Below are 25,902 nucleotides of genomic sequence, written 5' to 3'. Positions count from 1 at the left end.
CCATTCCTACCGCACGTTGTTGCCATCACGCCAGAGGGCCTCACTGGGGACCCTGGCTTCAAAAGACATGCCCCCGCATGGCCCCAGGTGGTCCAGTGGTGCCAAGGCACCTCCAGCCAGCCCTTTCTGACCCCCAAGCACCCCACAGTTCCCTGACTCTATGAACTTAGAAGTCACACAGACTTCAGATAGCACAGAGGGCTTGAACGCCAACCCCAACCCACTCCCAGCTACAGCTGTGATGAAGCAAGAGCCTGCCACTGCCAATGGCCGGGGCAGGGCGGGGAGGAGGGTCATGGTTGACCGAGCATTCAAGAGTTCTCTGCACACAGGTCATCCAGGAATGTGGAAGTTAGGGGTTCCCAATCTCTATCTGGTCAGAAAGGAAGAACCGAGAACTCCAGCTAGCCTTTCTCTGAGTCCCGGGTCCAGCAGGACCAAAGTGGGGGGTGGGTGCACAGGACCCATGGGATAGAATTTACCCTGGATTGACTCTCAGAAGAACGAGTCCCCTGATGGTGGACATTCTAATTCAGTGACTTATAGAGTGACTAAGCCCAGGAATTTTGTGTTTGAGTGCCGCTCTGCTTCTTAGCAGCTAGATGCCCCCGAGAAAGTTACTTAACCTGTCTGAGCCTCTGTTTTCTGACGTGTCGAATGAGAACACTACTGCCTCCTTACAGAGGTCATCTGAGCATCTGTCAAGTGCCCACAGCATCCCAGGAGCCCGAAGAAGACTGCTTCCTTTCAACCCCATAGCGTGGAAGTGATGGGTCCAAATGGTTTTCAAAAACCCTGGGAACCAGATGTTTTAAAAGTAATTCGGTGCATAAAATGCTTATTTGATAAAGCCTCCGGGGGTGCATCCCATCATCAGATACATTAACGTGTCTGCAGTGAGACTCGTGATGCTTCACATCAAGCAAAATAAGTAAACTCGGTGTTCATAGTCTCATGTCAATTCAAATCAAGCCTGTCACCAAATGGGTTTCGAGAAACAGCTCAGAATTCAGGGACTGTAGGCTCCCTGAATTCCAGGTAAGGAATTTGGACCTCTGTCACTATCCCCTCACTCAGGCCGGGGCAGAGGTCCACTGCATTTGGTACCCACCGGGATATGTGTGGGCTTAATTGTGAGCCAAAGGCAAGCATGGAGAGGGAGGGATCAGGACAGAGTACCTGCAGTGACCGAGGGACTGGGGTCCGGGGCATGGCTTCACAGTGCTCTGGAAAAATCTCTCCACCCCAGCCCCCACCGCAGCCACCAAGCCAAGGGCACAGGCTTGAGACCTCCTCCTGCCTGCTCCCCCCAGCTCTCCCCTCCAGCCCAGCCCACAGGCCAGCCCCTTGCCCCAGACGCCACTCTGCGTGCTGAGCTGTCCCCAGGCCCAGCCACCCCCTCTGCTCAAGCTCCCGCTCTGAGACCAGGCAGCTTCCAGACATGATGTGTATTAGTTTCCTGTGACTGCCGTAACGAATGACCACATACTTGGTGACTTAACCAATACAGATTTAATATTCTACAGTGCTGGAGGTCAGAGGTCTGAAACGGGTCTCACTGGGTTGAAACCAACATGTCACAGGTCTGGGTTCCTTCTTGGAGGCAGTAGAGGCCCCCCGGAGATCCCTGGCTTACGCGTGGAGGGCCAGCGGAACCCTCCCACTGTGTCATTTCACTCCTGCCTTTGCCATCACACCCCCCCCCCCCGCCTCTTCTGCCCTCCCCTTCCATGTCGAAAGGCCTTTGTGATTACTCTGGGCCCACGTGCATAACGGGGCACCGTGCTGACTTGTCGTAAGCTTAGCCAGTAAACGAACGATTCCATCTGCAGCCTTACTTGCCCTTTGCTGTTCATCTAACATGGTCATCGTTCCAGGGGTTAGGATGCGAGCATCTTGGGGAGGCTGCTGTCTGCCTACATCCTGCCAGGAGCCCCAGAAGCCTGGAACGCTGCATAATGAGGGCAAAAGGGTCTAGGCTAGCAGGTGAGGTCTGCCACTTAATGCTGGGCTGGAGCTAGGCAAGTAACTCCACCTCCCTGTGCCTCACAGGTCTCATTCCTGCAACACCTATGCGAAGAATACCCTTTCTAGGCTGGTCTAAACTGGAGATAAAGCAAGGGCTCTCCTCCCTCCGACCTTCTGTACTAGTAGGAAGGAGAGGGGAAAGAACCAAATCAACATACAAAAGGTCAGGTGGTTGGGATAACTGTTATGCAGGAAAGTTAGCAAGGAAAGGGATTGAGGACTGAAGGGTGGGGTAGGGTGCTATTTTAGGAAAAACGGTAAAGAAAAGCCTCTAGGGTGAGGTGACACTTGAGCAAAATGAAGTGAGTGGATCAAGGCCTGTGAGTGTCCAGGGGAAGCAGGTTCCAGGCAGGCAGAAACAGTAAGTGCAAAGGCCCTGAGGCACGAGTGTGCCTGCAGTGCTTAAAGAGCGTGAGAGAGACCAGGATGGTAGAAGAAAGCAAACTGTAGGTGAGGACTTTGGAGAGACAATGGGGACCTCAGTGAGTAGGATGTGCCAGCCACAGGAGGGAGCACTTTGGGTTTTATGCCAAACGAGATGGTCAAGTTGAGCGTCATAACTTTGGGGAATTAAGGTTGTGTAAAAATACCTTGCACCGGGTCTGACATATAACAGCCACTTATAAACTCGAATCCTTAACCTCCAGGACAGAGACCACGTCTCCTCAGCGAGTTGGGCAGTCCCCTTGGGCTGTGCTGTTCCCAAGGGGATCCCCCGCAGCAGGGCACCTTCAGACTGCACACCCACCCCAGCCACAGCCCAGAGCCCAGCCGTCTCCAGACAAGCTCCAGCGTCCGGGTCTGTGTTTGTGCAACATTTCCCCGCAGCCCCCATGGCTCTGTTAGTTTTCATTGCTCCTTTATTAATTGGCTTTTCTGTTCTTGGGATTATTTGATTTCCACTTAATTGCATGATGACAGCAAGGTTTGTTTTTGTTCTTTTCTTTCCCAGCAGAGGGGCAGATGCTGCAGAGCGGGCCAGGCTGGCTGCTCAGGGCTATCTGGCCTCCTCAGGGACAGCCTTTCTGCTTCCCAGGGAACAGAGGTGGGAGGCCAGGGCCGTGGGGCCAAGGGGTAGGGCCACCTTCTGGGTTTACAGCCAGAGCCTGGTGCCGCAGATCCAGCTAAAACCCTAGGTTGGTTTACCGGTGGTATATCCTTGCGCCAGCTGGGCCGGGCCTGGAGCACAGGCTGACACTCAACCTCAGGGGCCGGAAAGCAAAGTGGGAGCCGTGGGGATCCCAGCTGAGACAAAAGAAGCTTCCAGGGAACTTGCCTGGGGCCAAGGAGCCAGCCTGAGGCAGGACTAAAGCCAGATCCAGAAGATGCTACAGGCAGACCTCCCTGCCTCCCTCTCCTCCCTGGGCAAACCCTGCCTTGGGAGCTCTCAGACTAGCAGTGACAGGCAGATAAATGGACAGTGAATGCTGAAGGAAGAAGACAGCCCTGCCCCACGGCTGAGAGAAAGATGCAAGTTAAAAAAAAAAAAAAAAAAAAAAAAACAACCTACAGGGTGTTCCCACTTTAGTTAAAGAAACCACACACACACACACACACACACACACACACACGCAGCGCGTGGAAGGACTCATTCCTTTAACAAATAGTCACGGACCATTGTGTGCTCTTTCTCATCTAGCTACGAGGGAATACAGGGTAGCAAAAAAAAAAAAAAGAAAAATTAAGGCCCCACCCTCGTGGAACTTACATCATTCCAGAGGGAGAGATGGACCCACAGAGGAGTAAATCAGCAGTTTGTAATTTTAAACAATAATACACGTTGTGGAAAAAAAATAAATAAGGAGTGTCGCTAGAGAAGACTTCTCCAAGAAGGTAGCATTTTGTGGAAGCTTAAGTATGAGGAGCTGGTTATGTGACCATAAGGCCAAGATTGTTCCTGGCAGACAGAACAGCCTGTGCAAAGGCCCTGTGGTGGGAAGGAGTTTATTTAGTGTTTAGAAACCAGGTAGAAGCCTGGTATGTGCATGATGGAGGGAGAGGAGGAGGAGAGCAGAGGGTGAGGTCAGAGAGGAAAGCAGAGGCCGGCTCAGAAAAGGTTTTGTCATCTACAGTATGGAGTTTGGATTTTATGTTAAGAGAAGGATTTTAAGCTATGTAAAGAAAAAGGTCTGGAGGAACACCTGTCATGCTCTGAACAGTGGTTATCATTGAGGAGAGAGGGTTGAGGGGCGGAAGAGGAAAGGACAGGGTATCAGAGACAGCAAGACTAATGTCAGGTTATAGGGTGGGATTCCAATTTGGGGCCACTCACAGCCTCAGAGGGACCCAGCTTCAGGGAGGCAGGAGACCTCAGCCAAGTCTGGGGTGGGGACAGGGCAGGGAGCAGGGGGGACAGGGTACCCAGACACCGGTGGGAGAGGCCACTGGACAGAGAGATAAGAAGTAGCTGGCAGCTGGGTCTAGCCCCCGGGGACTGCCAGCTTATCACAGACTGCAGACTGGTCTCCCCAGACCGAGCAGAGAACAAACTCTATACACTGGACGCTCACGGTGGACAGAAGGAAGAGTTAGGTGAAGAGGTAGTAGCCTCCGGATTCCAGGTACGGACGGCATCTCTAGGAATCATTTCTTCAGAACAACTCTAGGTGGCAGAATTATCGATCGCGATTTACAGATGAGGTCCCTGCAGCTCAAAGAGGATAAGGGATTTGCTCAAAGTTACACAGGTCTTAAGTATGAGCCAGAATAGGAACCCAGATCTGTCAGAATCCAAACGCCGGGCTCTTTTAATACCACTGTGCTGGGAGCTGGAGGGCCCCTGTTTTTGTGGGCTGGGCCGGGCAGGCATGAATCTGTGGATGGCTGGGGTTCCTGGGTGTGTGGGTTCCGGGATAGGTTCCTCAAGACTGCCGGTCCTGGGGACAGGGAGTATGCTAGGGAATCTGACAGAAGGTGCCTCCTACATCCACTGGGGACCTGGGCCCGGGCCCTTGCAAGGAGCATCCAGCAACCCTCTGAGCTGCCTCCTGCCTTTGAGGCCCTCTGTCTGGGAACCCTCAGAACCTTCACTTCAGGCTCCATCTGCCCCCTTCCCTTCCCTTCCACTACATCTGGGCTTCCGAGGCACTCAAAAACTTCAGCGACCCTCCGTCTGCATACAACCCACAGAGTTACATGGGATTTGGAAACCCACCATTCCAAACCCTGCCCAACCTGGCCCCCACGCCTCGGACTCCTCTCTAACACCTGCCCCCTCCCCGGCACACATGCGCCATCCTGTAGCAAGCCAGAGGGCCCAGCCCAGGGCTTGCTGGTGCCAGGAACATAAACCCGCTGGTACTAACTAACTCAAGGGAGTTTCATGGAAGCAGAACAGAACACCTTGGATAGGGTCTCCAGGGTCATATCAGCCTCCGTCCTCTCTCTACTATCCTCTCCTGCTCTTCATTACACACCGGCTTTTTCTGCTTACTCAGGGCCCCATAGCCCTGGGCTGGCAGGCGGCTTTACCTGGTCTGCCCCCAATCTCTGCCACCATGATGGGCTTCCTGCCCGCTCACCTCCCCACCATCCATCTGACTAGTTCTGAGTCCAAATTCCCAATTCCCAGGAGCAGGGCTCTCTGGTTGGCTCAGCATACCATAATCCAATCAGCTGTGCCAATAAGAGCCAGAGATCCCTAGACATAAGACTGGACTGTCAGAGGGTCCTGGGTCTCTAGAATGAGCAATGGGTCTAGAAACTATAGCTGACATCGGGCCACCTCCTGTTCCTCCAACAGACCTACACTTGTCCGCCTCCAAGCCTTGAGTCATGCCATCCCTTGACCTGGAACACCCTGCCGACAAAACTTTGTCCTTCGTGGTCCACACCCAGTGACCTGATTCCTCCAGTCCTCCAGCTGGTTAACAACCCTTGTCCCCCAATCACTTGAGATGGCCCCATACAACCCCACCTCTGACACCATGGCCACGGCCAAAGATTCACTCCTGGCCTGCCCCGGCTCTCCCCGACACAGCCTGGTCCGGTCCTGCCTGGCCCCAAATTGCACCGGGCACAACATCCTTTGTGCCAGTCCTCACTTTGACCCCAGTGGCTGGCACTGATGTTCAAGCAAATTCTATAGGGGGAAGCAGATGCAAATTCTGAGCAGAGGCTGCCTCACTGGCAAAAACCATTTGCCAGGCTTTTCCTCAGCAAACCTTACTCCTTCTCTAGACTGAGAAAATTTCTCACCAGTCCAGCCTCTGAGCCACCCCCCACCCTCAGACCAGCCATATTTGGCCCGATTCCTCCAGCTGTCCCCGACCTGCATCTTCCCCTGTTTCCCACTCTGAGGCCTACCTGCTTCCCGTCTAACCCCTAATCTGGAACTCTCCCACCCCCTCCCCATACCTGCAACACTTTTTAAATCAGAGATAACAGATTCCAAAAGCTCAGATGCTAAAGATAATAACCCTCCCCCCCCAACCCCCTTTGCCCACAGAGCAGGTTGCACTCAGACTTTCCATTCTAAACCCCATTAATTTTTTTTCCCTCTCTCTTCTTTTTTAAACACAGGGTAATTTAAACCCTCTTTTCACAGATGAGAGGCTTTCAACTTTGGCACTAGAACCTGGGTTTGATTCATTTTTTGATCCTCAGAATAGATTTTTTTTTTTTTTCCCCAGCCAGAGGGACCCCCTGATCCTCTGGGCCAAGCTGGAGCTTTCACAGAAATGATTGCTCAGGACCCAGGGAGGAGAGGTGACCCGTCCAAGGCCACACAGCACAGGTAGGGTGAGAACCCACATTTCCTGAGGTCCCTTGTGTGGCTTTCTCTTTCCTCCCTCTCCTGCAGAGGGTCATTTTTTATAACATGCACAAACCATGCACTTAAAGAGAAAAGCAGGAGGTAATAGGACCAGCAAGTGGCACCTGAGAGAAGGCAGAAACTGCACAGAGAGCGACACGAATATGAGGACAGTCCTGGGGTGACCCACAGTGCGAGAACCACAGCCACCTCCAGAGCCCTCTGGCACACCAAGTAGGACCTTGGGCACTGAGCAATAGTGGCTCTGGTGCCTCTATCCCCCCAACCCCCCCACCAAGTGAGGCCAGGATCCCAGGATCTACCTTTGTTTTGGCTGCTGCCACAACAGAAGCCAAGATTCAGTGAGGACTTGCTCTGTGCCAGGCACGATTGTCATATCCAGGCCTCCCACAGAGGCACCATTCCACTCTGCCAACTCTACAGATGAAGAAACTGAGGCACAGAGAAACTGAGCCACTTGTTCAAGATCACACAGCAGGCATGTGGGAGACCTAGAACTGCAAGCTGTCCGGCCTCAGAGCCCACGCTCTCCCCAATACTAGTTTTGAAAACCCCACAAGCTGGGAAGCCAGGTGGAGAGGGTCAGAGTAGGGCTGGGGGTGGGGGTCATCTCATCCACGGAAAAACAACACTGTCGGTCACAAGTGCTAGGTCCGAGCAAGCCAGCAGACAGCTGACCTTGCTTCCGGCCAAGGTGGACCCCAGCCCACAGCACCCGCAGATCAGACGCTTGCCTGGGATCTGGCCTTTCTTCTCTCCCCGCAGAGCCTCACCCTGCCTGTGTGCATGGCCCAGCCGTGCCAAGGCCAAGGCACCTGGACGCCCCCAGAACAGGCATGGAGACTAGATGGAAATGCAAGTACTGCACCAGGAGCACGGAAGGACCCGCCCCCATTCCAGAAAGTTCTGGATGGGTGGAGGAAGAAGGGGCAGAGGATGAGGCTCTTGCCAGAGAACATGGAAGCTCCTCTCCTGCAGGGCTTGGGTCTGAGGAGGATTCCCCCAGGGATCAGAGCTCAGCCAGAGGAAAAGCCCACAGTCCTGTGCGGGCTGCCAGGGACCTGTATGACCCAGGCCCTATGACCTCAATGACCTCACTTCCCACTTTAGTCCCGGCTCCTCGCCCCTCCCCCAGTCTCATGGGCCACCTCCCCATTCTTCACACACTGCAGGCTCAGTTCTGCCTCTGGGCCTTTGCAACTGCGGTTCCCTCAGCCTGCACTTCCTCTAGACATCACATGGCTGGTTCACTTTCTTCCCGTCTTGACTCACATATCATCCTCTCAGAGAGCCCCCTCCCCCAGCAACACCAGTTAGAATTGCAAGTCAGCCCCACTACGGCCTAACCCCCTTCCTCGTCTTTTCTCCTTAATACCTCTGGCCATCTAGTACAATATATTTTGTCCTAATGCACGGATGCGTTTGTCCATCCCACACATGCTCTGGGAGAGCATGGATTTCGTCCAGCTTGCTTTATCCCCAGAGCATCTCGTCCTGCCTGGCACACATGTGCACCCTCCCCGGGTCTTTCGCCTTCTGAAGGTGGGAGCCAGCACCACCTGGGCCACAGTCTGGGTGCATGTTCAGAAGCAACGGGAGGATATCACAACCATGCACCTGTAAACCCACCCAGCTGCGAGCAAGTGTGGGAGTGAGGGCGGCGGGAGCCAGGCCAACCCAGGCAGGACATTTTCGCTGCGTGGTCCCAAGGATCATGACCATTAGGACCGCCCATTTGTCCCCACTGCAGCACAAGCAGCTGTTCCATCAGGAGGGTCGCTAGAAGCCACGGAGGGTGTGAGTGGGAGGGAGGGAAAGGAGAGGGGAAAATTTAGAAAAAGATATGCAGAGTCAACAGGCAGCCAGAGACTGATGGGAAGGCAGAGGGGGTGAGCGGGAGAGCACAAGTTGCCGAGAATATCTCGCAGTTGCTGGAACACGGCGGCACCTCATGCTGCTGGAGTTCTTGCTGCATGGATCACACGCGTGGACTTGGAAGCACCCGTCCCCCTCCTGCTGCAGCGCGGGCTCTTTGGAGGGGGGCCAGCACTGCTCTGACCTTGCCCTCCCGCGTGCCTCACTGGTGTCTGGCGGGCAGACCAGCCGGCCACCTCTGAGGACCTGGCTAGCTTTGAATGGGACTGAAGTGGCCAGGCAGGGGTGGGAGGAGCAGGGGGCCCCTCCTGCTCCGCCCCTTACCCTCCACCCTCTGGAGACCTCATCCAAGGGCTGCACCACATGGTCTCTCTGGGTGTCTCCAGCTCTAACGTTCTCTGGATTTAGGAGGGTTCTGTTCCAAATCCCACGACCTACCTCCTGAGGGAGGCCGCTGTGCCCCCTACCCGGAGGGAAACTGAGTAACCACCACAAAAGTCGTGGTGTGTCCCACCCTGCTGCTCACACTCTACTTCTCCTGGCCGGAGTGTGCCAGCTCTCGGGAACCCGCTCTTCGCTTTACGTGGGGTCACTATCCACTCCGTTCCACAGCCCCTCGCTCAGGGCCGGGGCACCCCACCCCCAAGGCAGTCTCGCCCCCTTCTCTCCTGCCGCCCAAATCACCATGCGGCTCTGATTCCCTCCCTGCTGCACAGCCTTCGATGGCTCTCGCGGCCTATGGGATCAGGCACAGTCATTCACAGAGCAGTCTAGGGCCTCCACAATTCAGCACCACCTTCCCTTTCCAGCTGAGCTCCCTCTCTCATCCTCTGTTCTCCAGACCCTGTGCTTTCCTGTCTCTGCACCTTGGCTCACGTTAGTGCCCTCCCGCCAAGTGTCCTCCCACACCGATCATAACGACTCATCCTCCAGGGACCCAGCAGAGCCCATCCTCCCTCTCTCCATAAGACCTTCCCTGACTCTCCAAATGGTTGGAACATTCGACCCAGGCCTGCCCTCTGCCCCTCGCCTGCAGTCGTTATGGACATCACACAGGAGCATGATGGAGACTATTTCTGACTGAATTTTACACCCTCGTGTACCAGCCAGGGGCCTGCGCCCTCTGGATGCTCCACACACTTGGTAGAATAGGGTGGCAAGGACCCAGCCCAGGGCAGAAGTCCCCACCAATGCCGGACTGTGTGTCCTGTTCCAGTCACTGCTCCGGCTCATTCACACACTGACTGACTTCACCCCACAACGATCCTGTGAGGCAGGCACTATTACTACCCCTGTCTTCCAGATGAGAACACTGAGTCTCGGGGGACCTCCTGAGGCCACAGAGCTGGTAGCCGAGCTGGGATGAGAGCCCAGAGGGTCTGGCAGCCTAGCCCATGTTCTTAGCAGCTGTACCTACTGCAGCTCCCCAACTCCCACTCAAGCCCCTGGCCTGACCACGCCCAGCTCCTGTACCCTCCTGGCCCTGCCTCTCCTCCATCAGGAGCACAGGGAACCCAGCCTCCTCCAGGGTTGGGCAGGGCAGGGCTGGTTTCTTGGAGTCACTCCTGTAATAGGTTGGGGAGGAGAGAGCAGTTTGGATTACTGACTCTGAGCCCAGAAGAGAACAAGAGCAGAAAGGCTGCACAAAGCAAGAAAATGAAAGGATGCCTCACGAGAGAATGAGAGAGGGCGAAGGTGAGTGAAGGCTGGGTCCAAGTGCTGGAGGGGTGATGGAGGGCAGATGGGGCGTGTCCCTCTATCTCCCCCTCCAACAACCCCAGCCGCACCAGCCACACAGCCAACCCCAGTACAAGAAGAAACCGCCTCAAAGCACCTGAAAAAGAATGTGCCAGCAAGAGCAACTGGCTTCTCCCTCCTATTAAATCCCTCACAGGGCTGTGGGGCCCCACATCAACAAGAGGGGTTCGAGGAAAGAGCAATTAAGGGCCCCCAAGGCTGTATTTACCTGACATCCAGCATCTGGATGAAAAGTGAAAAATCATCATCGTCAAGGAGGGGTGTTTTTTGTTTTTTGTTTTCAGTGCAAAGCTCTGGGTATTTAGAAATATCTGAGTGATGGGCTGGCTGGTTGTGCTTTTCGTCCAGATGTTCAGCATTCCCTAGGTTCAGCCTGATAGCGGTTACTGTCGAGACAGGCTCAAGAGGAGGTGCCTAGGGGATGGTGAGAGAGAAGCGGTGGTAGCCCTGCCCTGTGGAACCTTCTGCCCCCTGGCTCACTCTGTCTTCACCACCTGCCCCCTCGGCTGGGAAAATGTGCTCTCCCCAACCCCCGCACACAGCCTCCAGGTTGCACGGAGCTGAGAGACATTGACGTTCATACAACATCTTCCGCTGGGAATCAGCAGGCCCCGCACAGAATTAGCTGGCATCTTACGCTCCTGGATTATGCAGGCAGCGACTTTGATTGAATCTGGCAACCAGATTTATGAATCAGTCGATATTTATTGTGGGGAGCAATCCATCTTCATGTCTGGTCTGTACACACAGAGCCCCACTCAGGGCGCACCCGAGGCCCTAGTGCTAAATGGTGGAGCGGTCTCAGTGAACACATCTGAGGGAGGAGGCCACAGAGAGGGGTCTGACACCAATCAGAAGGGAGACAGGATATAATGTGGGTAGGTGTTACTGGGTAGGGGTGGCGGTGGCAGCTACCATATCCATCCCATGTTTGTCCCTGTCTGCCCTTCCCAACCTTCTCCCAATGCCCCACACCATCTAACAGAAGTCAACTAATGGTTGCATTATTTGAAGTCAAACAGGATGTAAAATAGTAATATAATGCATTCCAAAGTAAACTGAAAGAGAGAGTGTGTTTGTTCTAATTATCTACTCTCGTGTTCCCTCCCCTGTCCAGTGGTCCGGTTATTCAAGAAAATAACAGCCTGAACTCCCAAGCTCAGTCTTGTGATGGACCAATCATAGAGCTGAGGGTGTAAGTCTGGCCAATGAATGGCCAGGGAAATGGCTACTCGGGAGTCTCTCATTTGCATGCCTGTACTGATTGGCTAAACCACTGCCCCCCTGTGGTGGAAAGCAAGCTCCCAGTTAAGACGGAGGGAATCCAGTTATCAATCCACGTGAAGGCCTTCGGCTTATTTTGAGGTCCAGGAAGGACGCTTTGTTACCCTTCTGAGCTTCTTAGCCTAATTGGAAGATGGGAAGGAGGGGCAGAATTTAAGATGTGTGGGAAGAGAGGACAGAGGCGAGACTCCCAAAATCACCTTCTGCTGCCCCTTTCTCAGCTCTAACTCTGCCTTCTGCCCCAAACACTCATTCCTTTGTCCCCATCTGCCAAGGTGACCCCCTTATGGAACTGTGACCGAAAGCCCACCCGCTCAAACCCTTCCCCACGTGGAGCTTCTTGCGATAAATACAAGACACTAGGGACACTGAGAAGGGAAACAGAAATGTTGGGAGGAGATTATAGTTCCCTCCAAATCACACAACAGAGCATCTACAGCAGGAAGGTGAGAGATCCCTGGCCCTTTGGCATGTCCTCAGCCTCCACACCTGGGATCAGGGAGGCTGCTGGCAGCTGGGGCCAGGGGCTTCTGGCGGGAGGGGCTGGGCTGGGGACTTGGGATCTGACACCATCTCCACCCATTCACAAGACCTGGCCCTGAGGTTGGGCTGGGGAGGGGGAGGGGCCTGCTTTCTTGCCTTACAGAGACAGTAGGTCCCTGAAAAGCCAGGGCAGGCAGGAGAGGAGCGGAGGCAGCTCAGAAACTAACTCCACAGATAGTACCTAGGAGAAAAGGGCTGGGCCAGCCCACCTGGTGGGAGGAAAATGGGAAGCACCCAGAGGAGATAAAAGACAACTGCCCCCACTCAAGGACCCACCCAAGGGCCAGGGTACTCTTACCTAGCTCTCGCTCAACCTCCGGTCAATTACTTCACTCACCCCCGAGACCCCTAGAAGATGAAGAATCCTACTCAGACATCCCCCACTCCCCGCCCCCCACCCACCCCTGCCCAGAGCTAGTCAAACAAGACAACACCTGCGAAGGGCTGGAATCTTCCAGACTCCAAGGACAGAATCACAACCCATGGGTAAACTGACAGGCACTCAGGCTTTCACTCAGGATGTAGAAGCTTTCTCTATTCAAAGCGTCCAGTAATGGAAGCAGTTAAGGTAGTGATTGAACACAGATCAAGCATTCAAGCCCAGTTTGGACCATCTGTTGTAGAGTATAATTTCTGGACACTTGCATGCACTGGATGAGAATTTTGGTGTAATCTGTTGGCTGCCTCCAACTCTTTGATTCTGTGATTCATTCATTTAGCAAATGTTTATTGGTTACCCGCTAGCCCCAGTTTTGTCCGTAACTACTCATTTCCTCTCTCAAGCCAGTTTCTGTACATAAAGTGAGGGTGTTGGGCCAGTGGCCCTCTAAGGGCTCTTCCAGCTCTGACAGGCTGCCTTGTTCTAAATGCAATCACAAGGAACTACAAAAGCCCGCCACCTTCCCTGAGGCTCCTTTCTCCCTCTTCTTCCTGCACAACCGATAACTTAGCAGAGTTGGGACAGAATGAACTTCTCCTGGCCTGGGATGCTGCGTGAAACAGATGGCCCTGTTGCCATGGAGACCAGAGGGCTATGTGTCCTGGGGGGCTGGGACTGGGTGGGGGCTAAGTCAGGCCCAGGTGATTTACTCCTGCAATAGTCCAGCCTGGAGTCTACAGGACTGTTAAACAGGAGTGGCTCTAGGCAATCGCTCAGCCAGACAGATCAGAAACCCCTTAAGATGAAAGACCCAGAACATCTCTGCCCATGGATGCCTGCTACATCCTCGTTCCCCACCCCCACTGCACAACTTTAGGCCAGTCAGGCCCTCTCTGGCCCAGGAGATTTGACTCCGTCTTCCCACGGGCAAAGCTGGAGAAGCAGCACACAGTCTGTCCTGAAGGACAGGGGATAGAGGCCGCTCGGGAAGGGACTCTCTGGGGACCGAGGGAGACTGACTTCTTGGGCTTGTTGGAAAAAAAGAGTTCTCTGCCAATCAGCCCTGTGCAACCACAGGTGGGCTGCCCCAGGAGGGAGCAAGCTCCCCACCCCTGGAAGCATTCAAATTGGGCTGAGAAGATCCTCTGTCAGAGACTCTCAGAACAACTTCCACATCAAGTAGGAGATTCTAAAGATGGCTCTTCTAATTAAGAGATCTTGTGACAGCAGAGGCAGCAGGATGGGACCGTCTTGAGCACACACTTTGGAGTCAGACAGACTTGGGTTCAGGTCCCAACTCGGCATCTTACTTACTGTGTGACCTTGAGCGAGTTAACTTTCCCTGAACATCTATTTCCTCGCCTGCGAAATGTGAGTCATAATACCGGCTTCATGGGATTTTGGTGGGGGGGAGGATTAAAGCGAAACAAGGCATCTAAAGTGCTTAGAATAATATATTGCACATTTTAAGTACCCAGTAAGTGGCGGTTATCATTATTAGTCTGTAATGAGTAAACCTACGCAGAAACGGGAGCTCCGCAGCTGTCTGGATTGGACTCAGCCAAGATGCCTGGCTCCTGATCTGCCATTCACCGTGTGATCGTGGGCAGATTTCTTTCTTTTCTTTTGTTTCTTTTTTTCCTTTTTTTTTTTTTTTTTTTTAGTATAGTCGACACACAATGTTACATTAGTGTCAAGTGTATGACATAGTGATTCAACATCTCTATACATTACGTTCAGCTCACCACACACGTAGCTACCATCTGACCAATTTCTTAAAAGAAAAAAAAATTCTCTGTGCCTCAGTTTCCTCATCTGTTAAAATGAGGCTAATAAGTGCTTACCTCAAGGGATTATTCTGACGATTGAATTTGCAATCCATGCAAAGGGTTTAGAATAGAACCTAGCACAGAACAAGTGTCCCAGAACCTGTGTGCTCATGTCATTGTCCCTAGCATCCGGTCACCAGTCTCAGCTCTAGGTCACCTTCCCAAAGACTGGTTCTTGACTGGGCTTATTCAAAGATCAAAGTGGGGTTTTTTGGTTTGGGGTTTTGTTTTTTTTGTTGGGAGGGTGAGAACATTTAAATTCTCCTGTTAGTAAATTTCAGTTATATACCAGAATGTTATCAACTACAGTCACGGTGTCACACATTAGATCCTCAGGCCTTAGTGATCTTATACCTGAAAGTCTGACCCTTTTACCAACCTCTTCCTATTTCCCCCACTCCTCAGTCCCTGCCAACAACCTTACTTTTTATTTCTATGGGCTCAATTTTTTTTTTTTTTTTTTTTTTTTTTTTTTAAGATTTCACAGAGGAGTGATAGCAAGGAGTATCTGTCTTTCTCTGTTTGGCTTATTTCACTTAGCATAATGCCCTATCTGAGGTGAGGGAACGTGTGTTGCTTAACTTGATGGAGGGAATCGGGCCACAATGTACATGCATATCATCATCATACCACTTTAAATATCTTATAATTTTGTCAATTATACATCAATAAAGCTGGGGCAGTGGGGAAAGACAGACATAAAAAACACTGGCGAGGATGCCGAGAAAATGGAACCTCTGTACAGTACTCTTGGTGGGAATGTCAATTGGTGTAGCCACTAAGAAAACAGGAGGAAGGCCCTCACAAAATTAAGACTACTCTATGATCTAGCCATCCCGCTTCTGGGTACAAAGCCAAAGGAAATGAAATCAGAATTTTGAAGAGATATTTGTACTCCCGTGGCCACTGCAGCATTATTGACAATAAGCCAAGACACAGAAACAACTTAAGTGTCTACTGCGGGAGAGTGGATAAGGAAGATGTGGTACACATGCACCACGGAATATTCATTGGCCTTAAAAAAGAACGAGATCTTGACCTTCACGGCAACAGGATGGCACGTAAGGACATTATCCTAAGTTAGGTAAGTCAGACAGAGAAAGACAAGTACTGAATCCTCTCACTTACATGTGGAATTTTGAAAAGAACCAATCCTGTAGAAACAAGGTAGAAACACCTTGGAGCATGAGGGTTGCCAGGGGCTGGGAGGTGGGGAAATGGGGAGATGTCGGCCAACGGGCACAGACTTCCAGTTACAAAGAAAATAAGCTCTGGGGACGGAATGTACAGCATGGGTACGACTGTATTAGCTGCAGAAAGAGTAGATCGTAAATGTTCTCACCATAAAAAGGAAATGGTAATTATGTGAGGGCATGGAGGTGTTTGCTAACCCTCCAGTAGTGATCGCTTCACCATATATACACGTATCAGACCATCACGTTATACGCCTTAAACCTGCACAATATTATATGTCAGTAAAGCTGGTGAGGAGGAAACAAGATCAAGTGAGCGAATGAGCCAGTTGTGAGATGAACAGGAAACCCTCCATGACAAGAAGCATCTGTGAGCGCCTGCCCTGTGCTGGCCGACAGGATGAACGGCAGCCGCTCTTGGAGGGCTTATGCAGAGTTCAGGCAACCAACACCGTCAGGAAGGAACAATCAAAGAAAGGGTCGTGATATCCCCGACGGTATAACCAGTCAGGCTTCCTGGAAGAGGTGAGAGTTGCATGAGGCATGAAGGAGGGGTGGAAATTTGGCAAGTGTCCACAAATAGGGGTGGGGGGGCAGGGGAGGGAGCATTCTGGAAAGGGGATCAGTGAGAGCCAAGACCCAAGGTAGCAGCACATGGCCCTTCTGGAAGACCGAGAAGGACACACAAGGATAGGCCCCAGGGTTCTCTACAGGGCATTTTGGTGTGAGGTCTCAACCTATCAGCGGTAATGCTATGGGCTAGAAATGCCTGGGGGAACTGACCTGGGCCTGGGTGAGCATCCTGCAGACGTCTCCCCTTTCCAAACCAACGTCATGACTAGATCAGCCCTTGTGGTTCTCATTACGATTGCAAGATATGCTTCAGCAACAACCACCAGAAAACTTTTTTTAAAAGGGGGAAAAAAAAGGATTATTACTTATAAGACTTGGAAACTACACAGCACACCTGGGGCCACATGGTAAAGTCACAGGTGGAGAGAGGCCACCTGAACCGGGCTTCTGTTTTCACTAGGGTCAAGGTTAGAGGCTGAGCGTCTCTCAGGCTCACTCTTTATTGGTGAATTTAAAATATACAGGCAGGAATTTAAAGCACAGAGAAGAGAAAAGACAAGTGGCCCCAATTGTCACTTATCAAAATCGGCCACAATCTCTAAAACAGAGAAGCCTCGGTTGGAGGAGGTGACCTGGGGCTCTTTATCCAGCCTGTGGCCAGCTAAAGATTTATTCCAGGTGGCGAGATCGCGGTCTTTGAAGTGGATGCTTTAGTAATCACAGCATAAGCCAGACCTCGAATTACAAAAAAGAAAGAAGAAAAAATTGTGAGGGCTTCCACTACTGGCAACTTTGCCTGAAGATGGGGAGAGCAGAGAATTAGGAATCAAGGTTCAAGCTTGCCAGGGAAGGCAGGGATCTGGGTCCATTTCCTCCTAGTACTTGAATGACCTTGAGTAAGTTATGGTTCTAAGCCTCAGTTTTCTTATCCTTACCAGGACACTAATACATGCCCCTAAAATGTAACACTAAGCTAACATGTATGCAGCACATGGAAGGCAATGGTACTACTCAGTGGGAACTATGGTTTGGCCTGTGAATGATGAACAGTGAGGGAAGCTTTCTCCTGTTATATATTTTTTAATTCCAGTATAGTTAACAGTGTTGTATCAGTTTCAGATATAGAATATAGTGATTCATCGCTTCCATACCTTACTTATTACGCTCATCACAATAAATGTACTCTTATTCCCCTTCACCTGTTTTACTCATTTCCCCCACTCACCTCCCCTCCCCATCAGTTTATCTGTAGTTGAGAGTCTGTTTCTCGGTTTGCTTCCTTTGTCCTTTGTTCATTTTGTTTCTTAAATTCCACATAAGAGTGAAATCATATGGTATTTGTCTTTCTCTCACTTATTTTACTTAGCATTATATCCTCTAGAGCCATTTATGTTGTTGCAAATCGCAAGATTTCATTCCTTTTTTACAGCTGAGTCATATTCGTGTGTGTGTGTGCGCATGCGTGCGCGCGAGCGTGTTCTTATCCATTCATCTGTCAGTGGACTTTTGGGCTGCTTCCATAATTTGGCTATTGTAAATAATGCTTCAATAAATACAGGGACACAGGACACCTGGGTGGCTCAGATGATTAAGCATCTGCCTAGAGTTCAGGTCATGATCCCAGGGTCCTGGGGTCAAGTCCCACATCAGGCTCCCTGCTCAGCTGGGAGCCTACTCCTCCCTCTGCCTCTGCCTCTCTCCCTGTGTCTCTCATGAAGAAACAAAATTTTTTTTAAAATCTTTTAAAAAAATAAATAAAATAAACATAGGGGTGCATATATCTTTTCAAATTAATATTTTCATATTCCTTGGGTAAATACCCAGTAGTGGAATTACTGGATCATATAGTAATACTATTTTTAATTTTTTGAGGAACCTCCATGCTGTTTTCCACAGTGGCAGCACCGGTTTGCATTCCCAGCAAACGGATGAGTGTTCCTTTTTCTCCACATCCTCACCAACACTTGTTGTTTCTTGTGTATTTTGTTTTAGCCACTCTGGCAGGTGTGAGATGATATCTCATTGTGGTTTTGATTTGCGTTTCCCTGCTGATGAGTGATGCGGAGCATCTTTCCATGTGTCTGTTGGCCATCTGTCTGTCTGTCTTCTTTGGAGAAGTGTCTGTTGATGTCTTCTTCCCACTTTTAATTGGATTATTTGTTTTTTTCGTGCTGAGTTGTATTGATATATTTGGATACTAACACGTTATCAGATATGTCATTTGCAAATATCTTCTCCCATTCAGTAGGTTGTTTTCTTTTTGTTGACCTTTTCCTTGGCTGAGCAGAAGCCTTTTATGTTGATGTAGTCCCATTTTCCCCAATATGTTTTAAGGAAATGAGTCATTGTGTGGTAGGAAGGATAGATTGGAGTGGGGCAAGGGGAAAGTCTAAGAGCTAGATTTTGAGATAGTGGTTCATGAGTAATGTAATGCTGCTTCAAAATTTAGTGGAGAAAATACAGACGGATAGGAGGAAAAAGAAAAGGACCCAACAGAGCAGAAATTGGCAAATAAAGAAGAGTAAGGACTCACCAGTGACATCACACTCTTAAGAAAGGGAGGGGGATTAAGAGAACAGGAGAAGAAAGGACTGGTGGGGAAAAGGGTGAATAGTTCCACATTGGAAACCCTGATCTTCACAAAATGCAAATGTTCTATATTCAGTCAACAAACATATGTTGAGCCTACAGTGTGCACTAAGAATATAAATATAAACAGACATGGTTCCTGCCCCAGGGACTTTATGGTATCAGTGGGAGAAGCAAAGACATCAACAAATGCACACAATGAAGTAGAACAGATGCTTTTATCCACAGTAGCAGTCCAAGTAGACAGCAGAACAAAAAGGTGATTGATTTCATCAGACTTCAAGGAGGAAGTTACTCAAGGACTGTGTAAATGTTCTCCAGGAAGACTTTGGGGGAAAAACATACTCCATATGGAGGCAAAGCCTGAGGAAAATACCAGTGAGTGAAACATGACATGTTCTAGACTTAGAAGTCACTCTGATACTTGGGACTGTCAGATCCAGAGCTGAAGCTGCAGATGCCTACAGACTCCGTGGCACGGAGAGCAGCATGGGCCATAAAAGGGAAAGAGGGAAGCATAGAGAAGAATGTTGTGTTGGGGGTATTGAAACCCTAATGGGAGTTCAGGATATGGGTTTCCTGTCAGAGGAGCATTCAAACAGGAAGAATTAAGGACAATTCTTCCTTTAAGGTCAGAAGGAAGGAAGAAAGAGAAGATAAAATCATGTTGAAGTAAAGAGTGGTGAACTGACTTGCCTAGGAGGTCCACCCTTGACTTTCCCAGAAAATCAGAGCCAAGAGCATTCATTTATTTTTTTTAAAGATTTTATTTATTTATCTGACAGACAGAGATCACAAGTAGGCAGAGAGGCAGGAAGAGAGAGGAAGGGAAGCATGCCCCCTGCTGAGCAGAGAACCTGATGTGGGGCTCGATCCCAGGACCCCAGGATCACGACCTGAGCTGAAGGCAGAGGCTTTAACCGACTGAGCCATCCAGGCACCCCAAGAGCATTAGTTTAAACAAAAAAGTAGGGAATGGGGGAGAGTCCGTAGGTTGAAGAAGGGTAAAAAAGAGCACAATTACTAATATCAGAGACTTAAGGGGGACTATTGAAAGAGGGACTATTACTACATTTTCCACAGACATTAGAAAGGCAATAAGAACATTATGAACAACTTTAGACAAACTGGACACATTCCTTGAAAAATACAGGTTACTAAAACTGACACAAGATAAAATAGAAAAATTTAAATAGCCTTTTATCTACTAAATAAAGTTAATTTGTTATCAAAAAACTTCCCACAAGCAAAACTCCATAACTGGAGGTTTTCACTATGAATTTGATCAAACATTTAAGAAAGAAATAATATTAATCCTATACAAACTCAGAAAAATAGAGGAACATGAACATTCCCAACTTGATTCATGGTGCTAGAATAACCCTGATACTAAAACCAGACAAAAACATTACAAAAGAAAAAAAAAAAAAAAGAAAGAAAGAAAGACAAATCAATATCTCTCATGAACATAGATCCTTAACAGATTATTAGCAAATAAAACCAGGAATACACAGAAAGATACATCACAAGCAAGTAGGTTTATCCTAGGAATGCAAGATTGAACACTCAAACTCATTAATGGGATTCACTACATTAACAGCATAAAGAAGAAAAACCATGACTGTTTTTATAAAATCTAATACCTGTTCATCTTTTTTTTTAAATCAGAGAAAATTAGGAGAAGAAATTTCTTCAACCTGATAAAGTGCATCTATGAAAAACTATAGCTAACACTATATTTAGTATAGTTAATATACATTCTCCCTAAGATTAAGAACAAAGCAAAGATGTCAGGGCACCTGGGTGGCTCAGTGGGTTAAAGCCTCTGCCTTCGGCTCAGGTCATGATCCCAGGATCCTGGGATCGAGCCCCGCATCGGGCTCTCTGCTCCTCGGGGAGCCTGCTTCCTCCTCTCTCTCTCTGCCTGCCTCTCTGACTACTTGTGATTCTGTCTGTCTAATAAATAAATAAAATCTTTAAAAAAAAAAAAAAGAACAAAGCAAAGATGTGCACTCTCACTACATTCATTTAATGTTTCATTGGAGGTTTTGGCCAAGGCAATAAAGCAAGATAAAGAAATAAAAGGCACAGAGATGAGAAAGGAAGAACTAAAATTTTATGCACAAGTGATATGATTTTTTTTTTCTGTAGAAAATCCCAAGTAACCAACAAAATAGCAACTAGGTAGAATAAATGAATTTAGCAAAGTCACAAGGTAAGGACACCTGGGTGGCTCAGTAGATTAAGCGGCTGCCTTCAGCTCTGGTCATGATCCCGGGGTCCTGGGATCAAGCCCCCTTCAGGCTCCCTGTTCAGCAGGGAGTCTGCCTCTGCTTCTTCCCCTGCTTGTATCCTCTCTCTAGCTCGCTCTCTCTCTCTCTCAAATAAATAAATAAAATCTTAAAAAAGAAACACATGATAAAAGAGCAATACTCACAAATCAATTATATTCCCACATACTAGCCACAAACCACTGGACGAAGACATTTTTTTAAAATTTCATTAACAATACAGCAAAAAAAATTTTTTTTAATACTTAAAAATAGATTTAACAAAAGATGTACCAGAACTATATACTGAAAATTGCTTAAGAAATACTGAAATACATTTAGGAAGCCTTAAATAAATGTTTCTGTCTTCTGGGAAGACTCAATACTGTTCAAACATCAATTCTCTCCAATTGGATCTACATGTGCAAACACAATCCTAATCCCATTTTCCAGCAGGCTTTATTTGTAATAGTTGATAGACTTATTCTAAAATTTATATGGAAATGCAAAGGACCTAGACTCTCCAAGGCAATCTTGATAAAGAAAAACAAAGTCAGAGGACTGAACACTGCCTAACTCCAAGCCTTGTTATAAAGCTGGTAAACTGTCTTGGAGACAGGATGGTAGTGTAAAGAAATATGTATAATTCAATAGAACACAATAGACAGTCCAGAAATAGATTGACATGTATATGACCATTTGATTTTCAATGAGGAACCAAAATGATTCTATGGATAAGGCAGTCTTTTCAACAGGTGTGGTTGGCACAATTGGCTAATAATACGGAGAAACATGAACTCTGATCACCTACCTCACAAAATACGCAAAATTTAATTTGAGGTGAATGACAGATTTAAAGGTAAAGGGTAAAACTATAAAGCTTCCAGAATAAAGCACAGGAGAGTATTTTCATGACCTACAGATGGGCAAAGGTTTTTTAGGCAGGAAGCAAAAAATAATAATTATTATATAAATTATTTTATATAATTTTTAATATATATTTATATTTTTAATATATTTATATATAATTATTTTATATAACATTATATAAATTATTATATAAATTATATAAATAATCACCATTTATATTTTATAAAAATTAAAAACTTCTGCTTATCAAAAACCTCATTAAGAAAATGATAGTGTGCAGCGGCTACACACAGCAGCCTCCTCAGTGGTGTACGCAGCCTGTTGCTGCGTAGGGGTTGTCCTAAGGGACCTTGGAGACCACACTTTCCAGTGAACATGTCTGATCTCACACTGTCTCCCAGTCTAGGCTCCAGTCAGGTATTTGGGGTGTCTTTGGAAAACCCCAGGGCACAGTGACCATGGTCCACACTCGCCAAGTCATCATGTCCTTCCACACCAAGCTGCTGAACAAGAAACATGTGGCTGAAGCCCTTCACAGAGCCAAGTTCAAGTTCCCCGGTGGCCAGGTGACCCCACATCTCCAAAGAGTGGGGATTTACCAAGTTTGATATGGATGAATTTGGAGATACGGCAGCTGAAAAGCAATTTATCCTGGTTGGCTGTGAGGTTAAATACATTCCTAATTGTGGCTCCCCTTGGACAAATGGACAAATGGTGAGTTGTGCACTCCTGACAGCTTCTGCATCGTGCCCTCCTTAACTCACGCCCCACCAAGAAAGCCTACTTCCTATCCAAGAAAGAAAATGGATAATAAGTCACAGACTAGGGGGAAATATTTGCAAAACATGTCCATTAAAGAAATTATATCAAGGGGCACCTGGGTGGCTCAGTGGTTTAAGCCGCTGCCTTCGGCTCAGGTCATGATCTCAGGGTCCTGGGATCGAGTCCCGAATCGGGCTCTCTGCTCAGCAGGGAGCCTGTTTCTCTCTCTCTCTCTCTCTCTGCCTGCCTCTCTGTCTACTTGTGATCTCTCTCTGTCAAATCAACAAATAAAATCTTTAAAAAAAAAAAAAGAAATTATATCAAGTATATATAAAGAACAAAAACACAATAAAAACACAAACAACCCGATAAAGAGAAGGGCAAAATATTTGAACAGACATTTCAAAATAAGGTGGCTGTACTAAAGGTATCCTGCCCTATGGCCCAGCATTTCCACTCTGAGGCATTTACCCAAAAGAAAAGAAAATATACATCTACAAAAATACTTTTACAAGAATATTCACAGTAGCCCCTAACTGGAAACAACCCCACACAATGGGGGAAAATGGAAAAACAAATTGGTACCACTACTCAGTGATACAAAAGGAACAAAGTGGCAACATATGCAGGAAAATGGGTGAATTCCCAAAACATGAAGAGTACATACTATTTGGTTCCATTTACATGAAATCCTAGAAAGGTTTTTTTAAAAATGAAAACTGATTGGTGCTGCAAGATAAGATCCATGATTGACTGGAAAGGGACATGAGGAGACTTTCTATGTGATAGAAATGTTCCATATCTTGGTAGGGATTTGGGTTACACATGTGTAAGCAGTTATCAAATCTTCTGGAAGAAAATACTTATAATCTGCGTTTTTTAACCATTTCACTGATACAAACTTAACACCCCCTGACACACAAACACACACACACACAGAACCACTAGCAAACACTGAATTCTGCTTCTTGATATACATGATATACATATACATGTTTGGAGTAACGTATACTGATGGTCTGTGTCTTACTTTATAGTACGCCAAAAATAAGATGATTGAGGGGTAGACATATGGATAGGAGATAGAGCAAAATGTTCACATTTGTAGACTCTACATGATGAGTACTCAATGGCGAGTACTCAGAGTTCTTTTCACGTTTAAAATTTCATAATAAACATTTGGGGGAAAGGGGAGTCCAAAGAGGGGATGCAAAGCTGGTCATGAATGGAAAAAACTCAGAATAGCCTTGGGCTGAGAGCAGGAAGGAGTGGTCAGGGTTTTGTGGGTGAAATAAGGGTTCAGCTAGACTTCTACAGCCCTTGTGCATCAGAAAGTCAGTCAGCATGAATCCCAGCAGTTCTGTCAACAGTCATACCCAGCCGGCCTGATCACACCTATCAAATAGGACATCTGAGGGACAGCATGGTGCCATCCACATTTTTCATCTCCCAGTGAGTGTCCTCCCTCTAGGACTGGAGGTTCCCCAGGGCAGGGACTAGGTCTCCCCCATCAGACTGAGTGCTTAGTTTAAATAGGACCTTGGTCTTCCCTCATCACACCAGGAGCTTCCTTAGGCTAGAAGTTGTCTTTTCCATCAGCTTAGGAATGCTCTTAGCATGGGGACTAACTCCACCACTGGAAGACCTCTCTGGATGTACCTGCCATTTGATAGGGGATTTTCAGAGGCCTGCCCGTGGTTTCTTGTGTTTCCCCTCATGATTCCCACTTGCGCTGTGCAGGCTGAGTGCACACAGCAGAGCGTGAGGAAGGAGTGATTGACAGTATCCAAGCAGGAACGCTCTAACTTCAATCATCCCAGAAGCCGACACTCACTTACATTTAGCCAGGGAACAGCAACATTAATTCAGGGTAGTGATTGAGACTCTACACGCCCTGAAGTGAAGAAATTCTAACTTGGGGTTCCCCCAGCAACTGTAGCTGGGCAACGTCACCCCCAGGCATTGGCAACCGGTCACAGAGCTCAACAGCTTATTGGGCAGTTGGAAGCACGTCCACCCTCACACACCTGGGCTCACAGGAGTTGGTGGGGGGGGTGCCCAGATATCCAGAGAAAGGAGGATGGTGCAGAGGTCCCAGGAAGAAGAACAGACAGGAAAAGAAAGAGGGGGAAGAGCCAAAGTGTTTTCTCTGCTTCTCTTCTTTAGAGGACTCCATGAGACAACTAGTATATCTCCCCCTTAACTCATTCTCTCTCCCTCTCTTCCTGCACACCCCACCCCCGACACTGTCTCATGAATATACAGATGCACAGTTTAAAAATATGACTCATGCTCTCAAGGGTAAGTTCCCTAGCAACTAATGACACATTTCCAAGGGGTTCCATGATTGGACAACAGACACCTAGCTGAGAAATGGAACAAACTTGGTTATTGTGTGGGATACAGGATCTATTCATCTCCCATCCTTCAAGCCTGTTTCTCCCAGAGCCTTCCCCAACCTTAGACCCCTATAAGTTTGATTAACTTCCAGATTTTCTTTGGGACTCAGTTTCTAATGTGATAATACAGCTTGTTTTTATTATTCTGGGTGAGATGGAGAGAGGGCCATTAAGCTAGGCCATGAGAACTAATCTCCCATTTTCTATGTCAGAGTTTTTCAGTGTCATCCTGTGTTGCTTCCAGCCAGAGGAGACTAAATAACCTAAGAGGTCTTTTCTACAAAATGACTAGCTCCTGCAAAACAGACTTAAGTGCATTTCTAGGGTCAACATAAGTAAGAGAAATATGTAATAGTCCCATCCATCCCCCCAAAATTACTGAAACTAGGGCAAGGAGTAATAAGAAGCAAAGTAACTCAAAAGACAGGCGTTAGAACAAGACAAGGATACTTACTTTCACCACTGCTATTTAAACTACTAGAGCAATTAGACAAGAAAAATAAATAAAAAGCATCCATGTTGGAAAGCATGAAGTAAAACTAATGTTTATAGATGACACGATCCCATATGTATAAAATCCCAAATAACACACAAGGAAGTTGTTAGAGCTAGCAATTTAGCAAAGCTGTACAGTGTAAGATCATTTGTGTTTCTATATACCGGCAATATAGACAAGGAAGTTAAGAGGACCAAAAAATTTATAATTATTTCTAAGAAAATAAAATATTTAGGAATAGACTTAACCAAGGAAATAAAAGACTCCTACATTGAAAAGC

At 48.1% G+C, this 25,902-nt stretch overlaps 1 long non-coding RNA gene and 1 pseudogene across 1 annotated transcript in view; one reads left to right on the top strand and one right to left on the bottom strand.

The window, feature by feature from the left end:
* LOC125088015 (uncharacterized) overlaps positions 1-24,654 on the bottom strand; it is a 29,863-nt gene extending 5,209 nt beyond the window's left edge. The window contains exons 1-2 of the long non-coding RNA XR_007123554.1: positions 24,566-24,654; positions 16,447-16,566 (exon numbers count right to left, since the gene is read on the bottom strand). This is a non-coding gene — a long non-coding RNA (uncharacterized LOC125088015). The remainder of the gene's footprint in view (positions 1-16,446; positions 16,567-24,565) is intronic.
* On the top strand, positions 22,205-22,327 carry LOC125088242 (uncharacterized; annotated as a pseudogene).
* Positions 24,655-25,902: the final 1,248 nt, after the last annotated feature.

The sequence above is a fragment of the Lutra lutra genome, chromosome 16 (assembly GCF_902655055.1).
Source record: "Lutra lutra chromosome 16, mLutLut1.2, whole genome shotgun sequence".
Taxonomy (NCBI): Eukaryota; Metazoa; Chordata; class Mammalia; order Carnivora; family Mustelidae; genus Lutra; species Lutra lutra.
Note: the sequence above shows the minus strand (reverse complement) of the source record. Positions and strands in the feature narration are given on the sequence as shown.